At 39.6% G+C, this 18,622-nt stretch overlaps 1 protein-coding gene across 14 annotated transcripts in view; it reads right to left on the bottom strand.

Moving 5' to 3' along the window:
* Nucleotides 1-18,622, bottom strand: part of APBB2 (amyloid beta precursor protein binding family B member 2) — a 376,970-nt gene that overhangs the window by 264,637 nt on the left and 93,711 nt on the right. For 12 of the 14 annotated variants that reach the window (XM_027103089.1, XM_027103091.1, XM_027103094.1 and 9 more), the window contains one exon: nt 1,357-1,462. The gene's annotated coding sequence lies outside the window, so the exon portion shown is untranslated. Of the gene's footprint in view, nt 1-366; nt 472-1,356; nt 1,463-18,622 lie in introns of all 14 variants that reach the window. The other 2 variants (XM_027103095.1, XM_027103090.1) reach the window with 1 other exon arrangement.

Raw genomic sequence — 18,622 nt, 5'->3', positions numbered from 1 at the left:
TACAAGGCTAAAAAATTCAACTAAATATATTGCTATCATTTTTTTTTAATTCCACTGACAATAGTATTTCACTACTGCAAATGTTTCACTGTAACAAAAAAAAAATGTTTTTGGAGAAAATTTTCGAAGTCCTTGCTTTCATTGGATTTATATTTTAGCAGAGACTTGATGGCTCTCAGAAACTGTTTTCGTAGTGTGTGTATACTCCGTGTGTGTATGTAATATTTTTTCAGTACATCTTATTTAACTTCAAAACAGCTTCATAATTAAAGACCCTTACCTTATTAAAATTATTTCAAATAACACACAATTTAGTTCTAAATAAATTTACACTACAAACAATATAACAATAAAATCTGATCTTACTGTTTAATGCTTCTATGGAACTTCTAGAGTATAGTTCTTTTCTGTCTTGTTTTGTTTTAGGAATGTTTCAACTATCTCATTTGTACTGTCAGAAATGTAGAGGAGCTGCAATACACAAAGAATACAAAGTTTAGAAAACTATCTAGTGATTTAATGAGCAAACAGTTCCTACTGTCAATGACATTGCTTCTGGAATACACCAGAAAGGAGGTGTGTGTGAATGCGTGTGTATGTGTATGTGTGTTGTTTCGCTTACATTCTTATGGGCCACTCACATTTCCAAGTACTATCTACAAAAAAGTAGACTGTATTACTTTTAGGGCCCATTTTACCTTTCTCTTCAAAAAGATCAGGGAAATAAACTGAACTTTATGGCGCCAAACAATTTTTTCTACAAGATAGTCAAGCCATTTACACAGGTTTCTCAATTAAACTATCTTAGAGTTTCTCGAAAAAGTTATAAAACAATAAAACTGACAGATGCATCAATTCTTCCAAAACCAAGCTACATGAGGGACTTATTGAACAAGTGATTCCACATTTTATTTTCCTTTCCAGACAAGAAAAGAACCAAATGGATTACATTCTTATTCTAAAAAATTCAGAACCAAAGAGCTTATCTAAAAGTCTAAAACTCCTGAAGCTCAGAAAACTGGACTCACTTTTCTGTCACACCATATTACACTGTCTTACCTTTAGAGTTTAATTCATCTACTGAACACCTAATAAAGGTTTTATCACAACCTTGAGGACTCAGTTTATGAAATCACAAAGAAATGGCACTTGCAGAAAGTCATCCTCATCTCCTGAAACGTTGTTTTATTTTTTTTTAAAGGTCTCCTGAGTCCCTTTCCATGTTTCAAGTCTGTAAGAGCATATAAAACTTACAAAGCCAGGAAAGAAAGGAAGTAGAAAAGCCACAGACAAACTGTTAACTTTCTGAGAGAAATGTAACAAAGTTTTTAAAAAGCAAATTAGAAAATTACTTACTTTTCCCAGGTCTTTGGTACAAAGCTCAGAAGGCAATTTCCCTTTTCCCACAAAGTCTTGTTAATTAATAGCAATCACTCAATGAGGTCAGGCAGCCCGAATATATCTAGAAATTGTGTAGAGACAAAAAGTTAACATTCAAAGTCAGATTAGAAATTAAAAATCAAAACACCCCATTGCTATTCACAGTCTCTGCATAATTAAAATACAGATTTCATTGGAATATCTAAATGATGAGCTATATTAGCTTCTTTTCTTTCAGAACAATACTAACAAGACTTGCTAAATCTAGATGGTGTTTTGATCTGTCATCTAATTAAAGTTACTAAAGCCGGAATCAGCAAGCCTTCTTGGCAACCATTCACGATAAAAATGTCCTTCTCAGGGAGTTCTAAAAAGCAACTTAGGGAGGATGTGGACTTCTAATTATACTGTGACTTGGGAGGGAAGGTCTTCCGAAATCACACTCGCTTGCCTCACCTTCCAAAGATGAGCTCATCTCACAAACACTGAAGCAGTTGTAAATAGAAGTGAACAATAACAACTTAAAGAAATTCATCAACAACTTGTAAATGCCCTTCAGATGTACCCATTGAAGCACACTTCACTTTTGCAGGTGGGAATGAGAAGAGAGAGGCGTGTTAACTTTTTTTAAAAAATAAATTTATTTATTTTGGCTGCACTGGGTCTCTGTTGCTCTGCGCGGGCTTTCTCTTGTTGCGGCGAACGGGGGGGGGCTACTCTTCGTTGAGGTGCACGGGCTTCTCACTGTGGTGGCTTCTCTTGTTGTGGATCACAGGCTCTAGGTGCACGGGCTTCAGTAACTGTGGCACGCAGGCTCAGTAGTTGTGGCCGAAGGGCTCTAGAGTACAGGCTCAGTAGTTGTGGCGCACGGGCGTAGTTGCTCCGAGGCATGTGGAATCTTCCCGGACCAGGGCTTGAACCCACGTTCCCTACATTGGCAGGCAGATTCTTAACCACTGCGCCAACAGGGAAGTCCCAATTTTTTTCTAATAAAACAGAAAATCCGAAAATTCTGCATGATGATAATCTCACTTAAAACATAAGTTACTTCCCCCAACAATGCTGTGAATGAATACATAGGTAATACATCATTCATAAGATAAACGAGTTTAAGTAAGTGTAACAGATGCCACAGGTACACCATAACCTAAAGTCTGTGCACCTGTCAGCCTCTCCCACACTGGGCCGCACGTTAGATGTAATTCTAAGAAGCGTGATAAATTCATTTAAAAGCCATAAGAGATTGAGAAATAGGTCCTTTAGGAGGAGGCAGGAAGCACTGCCACGGTAGGCAGTCAGAATCCCACAGGCATCAATAGTCATCATTTATTATTACTGTCATTGTTACTGTTACAGTTTAGAGTTACTATTACTGTTACAATGTTATTGTTACACTTACACAGTATCCACTCGCAAGCCAGATTCTTCTCTAAGTGTTTTTACATGTATTAACTCCATTTAGGATAGAGACAAGCAGAAATATCCCCTAGACATCACCCTGGTGCCACACAGTACACTCAGTTCTCCTATAACACTCATGTTTGTTCCAAGGTTGATACAGTAGGGAGCAACTTGAGCGTAACTTGATTTTCACATTTGTTTAGGTATGATTTCACTGCAAGAAACATTAGGTAATAGCAGAAGATTGCACGGGGCGGAACCCAGCTGTCTAAGGATACACAAAAGGCACAAAACCCACGCCTCAAATATCTGTTGGCGATCTCAGTCCCCCCGACATGTGCCGAGCCACAGCCCTCCAAGCTGGGTGCCCCAACTTTCCTTCTGATTTCAGGTAACCCTCTTTCCACCACTTCACAGTGACGCATAAACTGCAACCCTTCCAGGGCCTCAGTCCACAGGAAATGTCACGACGTTCTCAAGGTAAAATGCCATATTTAGTGCACTTTTTATCTATTTATTTCTTGACCAACTAATATGTGTAAAACTGTGCTCCGATTTTTATTCAGTTCCCATCTTACTTTTTTTTAATGTGTCACTGATAAAGGTTTTTTTTTTTTAATTTATTTTTGGCTGTGTTGGGTCTTCGTTGCTGTGCGTGGCTTTCTCTAGTTGTGGCGAAAGGGGGCTACTCTTTGTTGAGGTGTGCGGGCTTCTCATTACGGTGGCTTCTCTTGTTGCAGAGCACGGGCTCTAGGTGCGCAGGCTTCAGTAGTTGTGGCACGTGGGCTAGGTAGTTGTGGCTTGTGGGCTCTAGAGCGCAGGCTCAGTAGTTGTGGCGCATGGGCTTAGTTGCTCTGCGGCATGTGGGATCTTCCCGGACCAGGGCTTGAACCCGTGTCCCCTGTGATTCAGTCAGCTGTGGCCAGGTCGGCAGGGCCACGTGACAGGCTTTCCTCACAAATGGCTCTACGAGTGGTGCAGGTAACCTGCTAGTGTTGGAGGGTCTCCTGCAGAGGCGGGCAGTGACTGTGTCTCACCATGGGGACAAGGACACTGGCAGCAGAAGTTCTGGGAAGTATTCCTTGGCATGAGCCCTCCCAGAGTCTGCCATCAGCCCCACCAAAGAGCCCAGGTAGGCTCCAGTGCTGGGCTGCCTCACTGATAAAGGTTTTTGAGTGTTATGTCCCTGATCCTACTTTTCCCTTAAGCACTGGGGGATTTACTGCATAGCATGGTGGTTTTTAGAAACACATATATTGCATTTTAGCAGAACTGACTGTATAATAACTAGTGTTTACAAGGATGCTTATGTGTTGTGTGTTTTGTTTTGTTTTTCGGGGTTTTTTTGGCCATGCCACATGGCTTATGGGATCTTAGTTCCCCGACCAGGGATTGAACCCAGCCCCATGCAGTGAAAGCGCTGAGTCTTAACCACTGGACCACCAAAGGAAGTCCCAGGACGCTTGTGATTTAGACCAGAGGGGTTAAATTATGATTTTCAAATACTTTCATTATGTTAAAGAGGATAGCAACATATGTAATTTAATTTTAGAAAGAATCACACTCACATACTTTACAATAACCTAGTATGGACACTTTTAAGGGTGTTTCAGTTACGTGAAAAATTTATTTATGAGAAGTTCCGTAATGGTGTTGTTAGATAAATGAAGCGTTACTGCACCATTCCGGACAGACCAACATGATGGTGTTATAAAGATACAATTCTTGCAGACAAGAGGACTTAGCCAGAATTGCTAGAGAGGAGAAACTGAATTACTTGTCATTCCTTGAAACCAATAAATTTTTAAAAGATTAAAGTTATCTGTAAAAAAAAGTCCAAGATATACATAAAGATATGTACAAAGAAGTTTTCCATTAAAGTAATAACATTTTAAAATATAAATATTCAGCAATGGATAAAGTTTTTTAAAATCTGTAAGATATTTAATAAAATGAGAAAATGTTTTTAAGCAGTGTTCATTGGGAATGCAGACTATAAGATGATTTGTTCCATATGATCTCAATTTTGTTTAAAAGTATCTATACCTAGAAAAAAAGACTAGAATGAAAAAAGTCAACATTTGTGTATAGTTGCTAATTAGAGATAACAGAATAAGGATAGAATAATTTTTATTTTCTTTGCATTTTCCTGTGGTTCCCAAATCTTTCACAATAATCATATCTACTTTTATAGTTAGAAATAATCATATGCTATATAAAAATAGGACTAAGGCATTTGGTGGGGAAAAAAACCTCTTTTTATCCCCACTTTAATTCTGAATGTGACTCCAGCCAGTAGAATGAACACCAGCCCAAGAACAAGGGTACCAGATGCTTCCTCCACAGGTATTAACAGATCCAGTCACAGAAAGTATTTTCTATCTCATAATTCAAGGGCAAATACATCCCAAAAGATGTTCAAAGTATATAAATCCATTTTAGAGGCCAAAATATAATTTGCTTTTACTGGCTAAAACAGTTATAGATTTAGTAAAATCCAGATGAAAGAAGACTTTTAATTATATAATTGCATATTAGCTGTCTTAATGTCTGAAAGAAATTTAGTTATGAATGAAGAAATTGTGCTCTGGATAAAGCTCCTTTTAAACAAGATCAAGATTAAAGAAATACAAGAAGCAATGGATTCGGTTGTGGGGATGAGTGCCTCACTCGGGGAGTTTTCGATAGAAAGTAAGAAAGAGATATTGATCTTTACGACCTCCAAAAGAACTCAGCTGTATTAAAAATTTTCCCAATAACCATAAAACTGGACTTTGAAAATAATCCATTTGCCAAAAACGGTGACTCCTTATTAGTCATCAGTCTGCTTAGTTTAATCCCATGCACTGAAATTGCATAAGAACTAAATGGTGAAACTACAATACTCTGAAGTCAAGGGCCAGTGTGGAACAATTTGGCCACCACACAACCCGAGTTCACTTACCTATACTGGCCAGCAGCACATTTAATGGATGTGCCCCTTTCCATCTTCAGCATAGCATTACTCACATCAAATACCCAGTAACTATTTGGTGTAGAGCAATTGCTTTAGTACCACTCTCCATTCTCAAGAATGCACTGAGGATTAAAAATCAGTGATTGTGTGTGTGTGCGTGTGTGTGTGCGTGTGCGTGGTTTTGTTTTATAAAATTATAAAGCATCTGTAACATGCAGTGCATACATCTGAATAATAACCATATTCCTGCTGTACAAAGTATAGATGTACTAGTCTCTGTTTTGTTTTGTTTTTTACTTCCAAAAATGCTGACTTCAATCGAAAACAAACAAAAAACCCTTCTGTTTCAAATTTGCTTTTGTATTTTTAAGCATTTTCATAACTTCCCTATCAAATGGAAACAAAGCTACTGATTTCATGTTTTTGTTCTGTTTTGTTTCACAGAATAGAAGAGGCAAATGAATATTTTAATTACGCTATCATATACAAGAAGAGATCACAGAGGTGATTCTGAGTTCCAGAAAAATCAGTTCAAGTTCAAGATCAGAGACTATCATTTTATCAAATGTATGTTGATTACTTTGGAAAATAACTGAAATTCTTGGCTTCTGTGTCTCACAAGTTGCTGCCTAAAATGCTGCACATATGCACCTTTAATAATTTGCAACCAAGTATTATAATCAGCAAATAAATTCAGATACTATTTTCAGTTGGGAGTGTTCAAAATAAAAACTATGAATTTTAATTTTTAAAAGAAAACATGCAGAAATATACATCTACCTATATACACCTCACACTGACTCTGAAAATACAGAACACTTAGGAACTCTCAGTATGGAAACCATATTTCTTAAATTGCTCTAAGAATTAGCATATGTATAGCTCAAGGGAATACACTCTCTTAGCATTACTGGATATAAAAAAGGGCAACCAATTTTCAGAGTCTACCTGGAAAATAAGCAGAAATTATTTTCTCAGGCTCTCTAGTCACTCTGTGGGCAGAATTCCCACATAATCTAAATTGGTCTTGGCACTATCTCACTCCCCCTTTTTGCATCACTACACCACCTCTGGTCCAAAGCCCAATGACCTACTCTTTCAACGGCCTCCTCCTCTCATTGGTCCTTTCCTTCCAACTTCTAAACTTCCAATGACTCCATGGCAATATTTTAGCAGAAGCTGGGGAATGGGGGAGCTTCAACAAATGATTAAGGAATTTTAACTTTCTCTGGATTATATGCATTTTTAAAGAAAAGTTTGAGTACCCAGATCTTGTTTTTCTAAGCACCATAGCTCACTGGAGAAATAGTTGGGTCCAGGTCCGGAGGTAAGGAAAGTACAATATAAGCCTAGAACATCATACTATGCCAGAAAGCAAGAAGTGCTCAAATATTAATGCAGACATGACAGAAGGACACAGGAGCTGCCTTGAAGGGGCTCCCACTGGCCAAATGTGGTACAATTTGAACAACAAAAAGAATGATACGGATAAATTATAACACACTCAATTTTAAAAAAAGGAACCATAAATCCACAGATATTCATGGAAAGGGGGATAGTGGAAAGCTCTTTTTTACAAAGAAAGCCAGCTAATAAACACCAAAGGAATAGCAGAAATAGAAAGTCCCACTTTGCAACCACCAAGGCAATGATTGATTCAGTCAAGGGTCATTAATGGACGCTAAAACCATTAGGGAAAGGGTTGCTATGGAACAGGATACTCACACAGCCTCAGAATATCACCCCACAGATTACTTATCACTTAGCGAGGGGAAGAGGTATCTTTATAATGGAGAGCTCTGGCAGACCACCTTACCCAAGTGTTGGTTGGCACAATCAATTATAGGATAACCGAATGTCATGTCTCCACAGGGACTATGTAGTATGTTTGTCAAAAGGCTTAATCTGTATCTCATCATAAAGTAACAATCAAACAAATCCAGTACTTGTGGTACTTTCTGCAAGACAATTATCTTGGCATTTTCCAAGATACCAGTGCCATGAATGACACAAATAAACAAAAACAGGGTGACTGTTCTGGATTAAAGGAAAAGAAACAAAATGCAGTGAATGACTGTTGATGAATCTTGGATGAGGAGAGGGGTTATAAAAAGACATTACTGGAATAACTGGAGAAATTTGAATCCGTATTACGGACTATGTGGGAGAATATTCTTGTGTTTGCGAGATACATATTAAAGTCTTAATATTTCAAGTAAAGGGTCATGACCTCTATAACTAACTCAACCGGTTCAGCAAAAATGTTTTAAAGTGTATGTATACAGAGACAGAGAGACAAAAACAGAGAGAGACAGAGATAAAACAAATTTGGCAAAATGTTAGCATTTTATTTGGCAGGCTGGTTATAACCTCTAAAAGCCAGTAACTACGGTTACTTGTAGGCTGTGTCTATTCCATATGAAGAGAGATCATAAAGGAGCCTACGGTTGAAACCAACACAAATAGAAATAGAGATCACTGGTGTTAGAGCATTTAGTCCATTTTTCAGAAAACTTTTTCCAATGCGTTTTTCTTCTGTAGCAATTAATGGTCATTAGTCGGGAGGAAGAAGATTTACAGAGAAAAAGAAACCCAAGGAAGAGGATAACAATGGATAAAAATTAGGCACAGATAATTTCAGTTCTCTTCCATACCTCTTCTTTGGAAGAAGAGGTAAGTCTCGAGGTTTAAAAAAATTGTGCATTGTTTTCCATCCTGGTGAGAAACGCTGGATAGATGTGTACCTTTCCAAAGAGCAAGAAAGAGTCCCTCTGCAAGAGGTATTCTGACCAAACACCAGGACCAGTGAAGCTGAGCACTTCATTTCATGCCCAGCCCTGGCTAAGCCTAGAACAGAGGGGCATGTGTCTGAATAACGAACATTCCATGTGGGCAAACTTGCATCCCAGAAGCGCAGCTTTCAGCAGCTGCCTCAAACTGAATGTGTTAGAAACAGAATTCTCCTCCACCAAACTTGATCCCTTGTTTCTATTACCTCTCTTCTCAGTCTATCCAGTCTCAAAAGTGCAGCTTCATCTTTCACTTTGGTTCCCATTGGCCCACTCTTCCTCATTCACATCCTCAGGGCCATATTGGCCACAAGGTCTCTCGCAGTCCAGGTAGAAACAGCCTCTCTTTTCTCTGTTTCTCCTCAATACTTCTATCTATGGCACTCACTTGACACTTTTTAAATACCTTTGCCACACGGTACTGATTCTGTACTCATTGTAGGCAAGAACTTTACTACGTTACCTCATTTAAAAATCACTGAGGGCCTTCCCTGGTGGCGCAGTGGTTAAGAATCCGCCTGCCGATGCAGGGGACACGGTTTCGAGCCGTGGTCTGAGGAGATCCCACATGCCGCGGAGCAACTAAGCCCGTGCGCCCCAACTACTGAGCCTGCGCTCTAGAGCCTGCGAGCCACAACTACTGAGCCCAAGAGCCACAACTACTGAAGCCCGTGCGCCTAGAGCCCATGCTCCGCAACAAGAGAAGCCACCGCAATGAGAAGCCCGTGCACCGCAATGAAGAGTAGCCCCCGCTCGCTGCCCTGCTCGCCGCAACTAGAGAAAGCCCGCACGCAGCAACGAAGACCCAACGCAGCCAATTAAAAAAAAAAAAAAAAAAAAAAAAAAATCACTGAAATTCTGTGAAGTAGTTTACGTTATTTTGCTTCTATCTACGGAAGAAATGGATACTCAGACAGGTGAAATAACTCATCCGAGGTCACAGAGCTGTAAAGTTGATATTCAGACCCTGATCTTCTGGTTCCACCCTAACACCAAGGTGCTTCAGATTTTATTTATCATTTTAAACACTGTCCCCTGTCCTTAAATCAAGCACAGACTCCTTGAAGGAAGGGATCTATTTTATCCAGCCTTGTGCTCTCTCCAGAGCCTAGCAATACTCATAACTCATGTTCACTGAATTATATTTCAAGACTCAGTCCAGAAATCATTTTTCTTTCTGACTTCCAAGCTCAATCCCTGTGGCACCACCCACCCCCTCCCCTTGCCCTCTATATGTTACTACTGCAGTACACGCAAGCCTTAACGGCAGGCTTCGTGACTGCCGCGTGTGTGCCCTGGAACACAGCAGGCACCTAATGTATGTTTGCTAAATGAAATGTTTATGCATGAGACAGCTGGGTTCCTTATCAAGGCTACTATGTCTTGCTAGAAAATTGACCTCATTTTTGTCTTTATCACATACTGAGGAAATTATTTGAGGAAAGAGTGACACAGGGAAAATGGAGAAAAACAGTCTTGGCCTTTGGGTCCTACCCACTTCACCTGCTGTCCTGGGTATACTGTGTTCTGGAGAAGTGCTTCCAAATTTTAATGGATACGTAGTATCATTCAATACAAATTACGATTCAGTATGTTTGTGGTAGAGCCCAAGATTCTGCATTTCTTTTTCTGGGGTGTGGGGGGATGCAAACAAGAGGCTAACCCAGATTCTGCATTTCTAACAAGCTCCCAAGACACGTTGATGCTGCTGATCTATGGACCAGGAGCAAGAAGTCCTAGACTGTAATAGTGAAACTGCCCATTTAAAGAGAAATAACATGTAGACTAAATGACCAGACATAAATTCAGAGTGTTAATGCTAGTTATCTCTGGGTTTCTTCTTTCTGCTTTCCTGTAATTTCCAAGTATTCTATAATGACTCTTGCTGATGGAAATAAAAATTTTAAATGCTATATATACACATGCATAAAAAACTGTACATTTGGACATTTCTACTTTGCATGGTTACATCTTTATTTAAGCAACAAATATACTTAAGAGGACCAGACTTGGGAAATAACAAGATGGTGAATTTAGCAATTCCCTGTCTGCTCATTTTATCATGTAGATTAACATAAAACAGTAATTACCCTTAGCAAGCAGTCACCACCACAAGCATTGCTTTTCTCAGGTTCCTTTCCCTTAGAAGAAAGAGAAAGAATCCATTCAGTTGGAAGACAATAAAAGGCAAACCAAATTAAGGACAGAAGAAAAAACAAGCAGGTGCTACAATGAACCTCTTCCAAGTGGGTCAACAGAACCTCATGAAGTTGAAAAGGAGGTGGAAATGCGTTTCTCCCAGCAGAGGTGGGGTGGGCTGGGTTCCCCGACAAGGCAAAGTGCAATAAATTAAAGCAGCACTCACCGTGCACCTGCAAGCGAGGTGCAAAGAAATGGTCCTCAGAGGAGCCTCCCTTCCAAACGTAACAAGGAAAGACCATCAGGAAAAGGCAATTAGAGGGTGTGCATTTGCAGGAAAGCACTCCCCAAATACCTCCTTCTCTTCCGTGTTGTTCCAAAGGATGCCAGGTTTATCCTATGAGTTGCAGAAGTTGCAGCCCAGGCAGGTGGGCACCTCGTGCCCACTCCCATACCCGCAGCTATTCCAGACTCTTGCCCAGCCATAGGTACCTGTGACTCAGGAAGGGCCAAAAACAAAGGAGGCACTTTGTAACCAGAGTGTTCCCGGTTAAAGTAGGACCAACAAGGTTCTGCATCCTCTGTTTTCCAACCCACAGGCCTAAGTGACTTTTTGCCTTAAAGGAATATTGTGAAACTCACTGTGAAATTACCCAAAAGGATTGGAACTTAGTGTCTGGAAGGCTTATATGTACAATGGGACTAAAAATCACTTCTGTGTGTCTATTAAGGATGTGGTTTCCTATCTGTGAAGTTTAGACATGCTAGACATTCAGCTCAACTGAAAACAGTGAGTCACTTTATTGCCACTGAGTTCTGTGAGTCTAGAGCTGGACCATTCAAGGCAAATAAGCATATGCTGAGGTATTTAAAAATGTGATCACTTGAGATTTCGATAGCATCAAAGTCATCATCTTGATGGGAGAAAAAATCTGAATCTACTTGGACTTGCTTACATTTCTTTTATTGAAATTCAATATTGTTTTTATTTTGAATTAGATGGATGGTAGATGGGGTGGGGGAGGGGAAAGCACCATAATCTTCTCGGTGCTCCAAAGCCTCAGAGTCTTAATATCTTAGTAGGAATTTTAGATTTGAGGAGACGTAAGAGGCACGACAATCAAATAAAATGCAGTACATGGTCTTTAGCTTGGATTCTGGTTTAACTTTTTTTTTCAATGCTAAAGACTTAGGGGATTAAGTCTTTGGGAAATTTGACTATGGACTGATAATAAATGATATTTGAGGACTACAATTAATTTTGTTGGCCATCATAATAGTACTGCATTGACATAAGGCAGCTTCTTTATTTCTTGGAGATGAATGCTAAAGTACGTAGGGGTAAAATGCCATGATATCTAAAATTTATTTTGAAATGGCTCAGCAAAAAATAATATATGTAAGGCTTCCCTGGTGGTGCAGTGGTTGAGGGTCTGCCTGCTAATGCAGGGGACACGCGGAGCAGCTGGGTCCGTGAGCCACAACTGCTGAGCCTGCGCGTCTGGAGCCTGTGCTCCGCAACAGGAGAGGCCGCAATGGTGGGAGGTCCGCGCACCGCGATGAAGAGTGGCCCCCGCTTGCCACAACTGGAAAAAGCCCTCACACAGAAACGAAGACCCAACACAGCAAAAATAAATTTAAAAAATAATAATAATAATAATATATGTAAATTTACACAGATGAAGTAAATAAGAAAAATGCTAATAGTTACTGAAATCAGATAGGGGTTCTATGGGTTTTCATTGTAGTATATTCCTTCTACTTTTTTCTATATTTGAAAAATTTTAGAGTTAAAAGTTTAAATTTATATCAAAAACATTTATGACCCCATAGTTTTATCTCCCTTGTCCTATTCTCTTGCCATATTAGACCACAGTCCATCTATAGTAGATTATTTTCTTTTCTCTAGAACACATTCTCTCACACCTTCCACCTCTGTAACTTTGTGTGTTATATTGTCTCAACCTGGCATTTTTCTCCCTCCAATAACTGGGCCTCTGGTGAAAGCTGATTTATTCTTTCAGGTCAATCTCAAAGGCTACCCCCTCTCGGAAAACTTTCCCAACCTCCACCCCACTTTATGCATCTCCCCTTTTCAGACTCCCCATTACATCTTGTACCTCTCAGCACACCTATCACATTCTACCCTGCAAGGTAAACACTGAAGCTGACATTTACTGAGAGCTTCCCACGTGTGAGGCCCTGTTCACATGCTGTCGCATGCATTCTTTACTTCACTCATTTCTTTCCTACCCCACTGAGGTAGGAGCTGTCATTACCTCTTTTCACAGGTGAGGAAACAGGCTTTGAGGGGCTGGGTGACCTACCCAGTTACAGGGTCAGTAAGTGGCAGTGCCAGGCTTCATTCAAATACAGCCCATCTGCTTCTAAACTCTTTAAGCACTAGTGTGTATGTCATTTGCATGGCGGCCTGATCCTTTCCTACTACGTTGTAACAATTTAAGGGCAGGTATTGCATCTTCTTTCTTTATTCACTCAACCAATAATTGTTGAAAAGCCACTATTATCAGGAAACCACTGCCCTATGTGATGAGGTAAAGATATGAGTGAAAAGGACAGTTTTTGACCTAGGCAAAAACTAAGGAAATCTGAACAAACTATGGACTTTAGTTAATAAAAATGTATGTACTGGTTCATTAATTGTAACAAATGTACCATATGAATGTAAGATGTCAATAATAGGGCAAACAGGGTGAGAGGGTTAATGAGAACTCTGTACTATCTTCTCAATCTTCCTGTAAATCTAAAACGGTTCAAAAAAATAAAGTATTTTAAAAAAGGAAAAAATAACGTGACAATGAGGTCAGTTTTCTTGATTGGCTCATAAACTCCCTACAAAATCAATCCTAAAGAAGAGTGGTTCAGTCATTCTAGCAAAAGGGGTGACAATGAAACACCTGACTAGGGCCTATCTGGGGAATGAATTCAAATGAGGATCTCCAGCTGAATGTGTGGCACGTGTTTTTTAAACCTAGTCTCATACATGTATGTCCTTCCCCTCATACAACACGAACATGCTTCAGGCTCCAGTTTCTGCAGCTTAATTCACGATGTTTTAATGAACATACACAGGAAGGGATGTACCACATCTCCTACTTCCCTAAATCAACTCAAGTTCTTAAGTTCTCAGAAAGACTCTTAGGATGTTCAATTCCTTTTATAAGCATGGCTTATATTTTGGTTTTGATTTTTTTGTTTTTGTTTTTTTCCTTAAAGAATCACAGAGTTTCAAGTCCCACACTCCACAGCCATCTCAAACCCAGAACTTTAGGTACCTACACATTAATATACTGAACCATCCTATGCCTGATTCTTCCCTAAAAAAAGGGAACTCGGCCTTTCAGATACTGTTCAAGGATTCCTCTCCACTTTAGTAAATGGCTATCTCCACCACATTTGTGAGATCAGCTACATTTCCACATATAAAAACCTTCCTATGTGAAGCCAGCCTAATAAACCACCATGAGTAACAGTAACTCTTTTTTTAGATCTAACTCCTGGAAAACTTCAGCTCCTCACAGCTATGTAACTATTTAACAGACACCATTTGACAATATTAACCATAGTAATAAGTAACAGCATTGAGAGTATTTCACGGGTTGTGGTGCATTTTGGAAGTTAGTCTCATAAAAGTACTGTGAGATGGGTGGTAAAGATGTCATCACCATTTTATAGATGAGGAAAACTGAGGCTTACAATTGAAGTCAGAACTCACTCAAATACACCACTGCGTGACTTTGTTCCGCGGGGGATCCTCCAAGTCCTGGTTCAAAGCCAACAGTGCTTTTGCTCTCTCCAGTCAGAAAGTCAGCCCCCCTCCCGGAAACTGTCCACAGTACTCGCCTCATCCCTGGAGGTGCTCTTTCTCTACAGGCCGTGTATCCGCTCATGCATCCACTCTCCTGAGAAGAATCATATAAACTAACTCAGGACTAGGGCCCTGCTTCACTCATGCTTCAGCCGCCACATGTTAACACACGGCCTCACACAGTGGGTGCTCCCCAAGCCCAATGGTCCACAACCGCATGAACGATCCTGAGCTGCAAAGCTTACCCACGGGCAAAAGCCATGAAACAAAAACATACCCTGTTCTGGTGCTTGACAACTAATGCAAAGTTCAAGATGACTTTTTTTCATTGACCTTAAAGCAAAACAAATTATATTTAAGTTTTACAACACGGCTGATAACCATAAATAGAAAAGAGAGAGTTTTGTTTTCCCCATGAGTTCTCAGTGAGACCTCCAACTCGGGGGCCAAGAACATTCAGGGAATGTGCCACAGATCTTGGTTTTCATCCAGAGTCCGGAAAAAGGGCAGAGGCAAATGAGTTTTACCAGCGATACAGTTTGAGTTCGTCCTACAGGGACCACCCTCTACAAAATAACGCCTAAAATCGGCTTGTGCATATTCCTCTTTCTATAGACCTCTTTCTAATGGCCAAGTTGGCCGTTCTGTTATTAGAACCTTGGATTCTTTAAGTCAAATGAAAAGTCAAATATTTTTAAAATATCAAATCATTAAAAAAAATTCTTCTGTGCCCTCTGGTACCAAATATAAAGGTCCTGACTTCGCACAGAGAGTGAGTGATTCAGAGTTAACTGCTCCTGCCTTGAAAGGAAACCGAAGGCTTCCAGTGCCCCAGGACATCACAGAAGTTGCTGAAAGAAGCAGTTTACTGAATCGTACTTCTGTGTCTTCAAAGTTTTAACATGCCCAACAGTGGAAAACTAAAACCATTTGGATCAAAGAGGCTAAAAATCAATGCTTGCTTTGTTTGTTTTTAACCAGAATAATAACCAAAACTGAATATAGTTCACCAAGGTATTAAATTCTGTCTCAGTGTATTTTTCCTTCTGTATCCAACTATACAAGAGACTTTTAAAAAGAATAATAAAATGCTCTATTCTACCATCAATAACACACATGTGCTTTGAATTTTTCAGGAATGAAAGATGGGATTGTGGGGCTCCCCAAACCCTTCCTTGTGTGTCCAATGGCATATATTATAAGACTGCTCCCCTGCACTCATGAGAAAAGTGATCACAGGATACCAGGGGGAACTTATGGAGCGTGTGTGTGTGTGTGTGTGTGTGTGTGCGTGCGCACACACACGCGCACACACACACACACTCAGCTGTGGTGTATCTATGGGTGGGGTTAGGGTGGGGGAGGGCAAGCAACAGAGTGTTGGAACTCCTAAAAAGTGTCATAGGTGTTGCCTAAGACCTAAAATTCCACTCGCCCCTACACTTTTCCTCTCTGTTCTTTGCTCCAGGAAGCTGACCCACTTGACAACACACTCCCTCAAAGCAATCCTGAGGAAAAAGAACAAAGCTGGAGGCACAACCTCCCAGACTTCAGACAATACTACAAAGCTACAGTAACCAAAACAGCATGGTACTGGCACAAAAACAGACGTATAGATCAATGAAACAGAATAGAGAGCCCAGAAATAAACCCATAAACTTACAGTCAGTTAATCTTCAACAAAGGAAGCCAGAATATACAATGGAGAAAAGACGGTGTCTTCAGCAAGTAATCCTGGGAAATCTGGACAGCCTCAAGTAAATCAATGAAAATAGAACACTCCTTCACACCATATACAAAAATAAACTCAAAATGGTTTAAGGACCTAAATATAAGACATGACACCACAAAACTCCTAGAAGGGAACATAGGCAAAACATTCTCAGACATAAATCACAGCAATATTTTCTTAGGTGAGTCTCCCAAGGCAAAAGAAATAAAAGCAAAAATAAATAAATGGGACCTAATCAAACACATAAACTTTTGCACAGCAAAGGAAACCATCAACAAAACAAAAACACAACCAACAGAATGGGAGACAATATGTGCAAATGATGCAACCAACAAGGGGTTAATTTCCAAAAAATTAAAAAAAAGCAAAAAAAATAAAAAAAAAAAAAAAAAAAAAAAAAAAAAACAGACAACCCAATCAAAAAATGAGCAGAAGACCTAAACAGACATATCTCCAAAAAAGACAGACAGATGGCTAACAGGCACATGAAAAGATGCTCAACATCTCTAATTATTAGAGAAATGAAAATCCAAACTACAATGAGGTATCACCTCACACTGGTCAGAATGGCCACCATCAAAAAGTCTACAAACAATAAATGCTGGAAAGGGTGTGGAGAAAAGGGAACCCTCTTGCACTGTTGGTGGGAATGTAAATTGGTGCAGCCACTATGGAAAACAGTATGGAGGTTCCTTAAAAAACTCAAAAGAGTTACCGTATGATTCAGTAATCCCATTCCTGGGCATATTTCCGGAAAAGATGAAAAATCTAATTTGAAAAGATACATGCACCATGGATGGACCTAGAGAGTATCATACTAAGTGAAGTAATCAGACAGAGAAAAATAAAATAATACAGACTCACATAGCAAAGGAAACCATAAACAAGACCAAAAGACAACCCTCAGAATGGGAGAAAATATTTGCAAATGAAGCAACTGACAAAGGATTAATCTCCAAAATTTACAAGCAGCTCATGCAGCTCAATAACAAAAAAACAAACAACCCAATCCAAAAATGGGCAGAAGACCTAAATAGACATTTCTCCAAAGAAGATATACAGAGTGCCAACAAACACATGAAAGAATGCTCAACATGATTAATCATTAGAGAAATGCAAATCAAAACTACAATGAGATATCATCTCATACCAGTCAGAATGGCCATCATCAAAAAATCTACAAACAATAAATGCTGGAGAGGGTGTGGAGAAAAGGGAACACTCTTGCACTGCTGGTGGGAATGTGAATTGGTACAGCCACTATGGAGAACAGTATGGAGGTTCCTTAAAAAACTACAAATAGAACTACCATATGACCCAGCAATCCCACTCCTGGGCATATACCCTGAGAAAACCATAATTCAAAAAGAGTCATGTACCAAAATGTTCATTGCAGCTCTATTTACAATAGCCAGGAGATGAAAACAACCTAAGCGTCCATCACCGGATGAATGGATAAAGAAGATGTGGCACATATATACAACGGAATATTACTCAGCCATAAAAAGAGACGAAATTGAGCTATTTGTAATGAGGTGGATGGATCTAGAGTCTGTCATACAGAGTGAAGTAAGTCAGAAAGAGAAAGACAATACTGTATGCTAACACATATATATGGAATTTAAGAAGAAAAATGTCATGAAGAACCTAGGGGTAAGACAGGAATAAAGACACAGACCTACTAGAGAATGGACTTGAGGATATGGGGAGGGGGAAGGGTAAGCTGTGACAAAGTGAGAGAGTGACATTGACATATATACACTACCAAATGTAAAATAGATAGTGGGAAGCAGCGGCATAGCACAGGGAGATCAGCTCGGTGCTTTGTGACCACCTAGAGGGGTGGGATAGGGAGGGTGGGAGGGAGGGAGACGCAAGAGGGAAGAGATATGGGAACATATGTATATGTATAACTGATTCACTTTGTTATAAAGCAGGAACTAACACACCATTGTAAAGCAATTATACTCCAATAAAGATGTAGAAAAAAAGCAAAAATAATACAGACTCACAGACATAGAAAAGAAACTTATGGTTACCAAAGGGGAACACGGGCAGGAGTGGGGTGGGGAATGAGGAATATGGGATTAACAGACACATACAACTATATATGAGATAGATAAGCAAGAAGGATTTTCTGTATAACACAGGGAACAATATTCAATATCTTGTAATAACCTATAATGGAAAATAATCTGAATATATATATATATATATATATCTGAATCCCTTTGCTGTATACCTGAAACTAACACAATAATGTAAATCAACTATACTTCCATAAAAATAAAAACAAACAAAAATCATGCTCCCTTACCCTCTGGCTCCTGGTTGGGTTTGACCAATGTGGAGGTTCCACAGGAGGACAACCACAGGAGAGCAGAAGGAAGGAGGAA

This window comes from Aethalodelphis obliquidens, unplaced genomic scaffold, assembly GCF_003676395.1.
Source record: "Aethalodelphis obliquidens isolate GAN/ISIS:26980383/991018 unplaced genomic scaffold, ASM367639v1 scaffold6, whole genome shotgun sequence".
Taxonomy (NCBI): Eukaryota; Metazoa; Chordata; class Mammalia; order Artiodactyla; family Delphinidae; genus Aethalodelphis; species Aethalodelphis obliquidens.
Note: the sequence above shows the minus strand (reverse complement) of the source record. Positions and strands in the feature narration are given on the sequence as shown.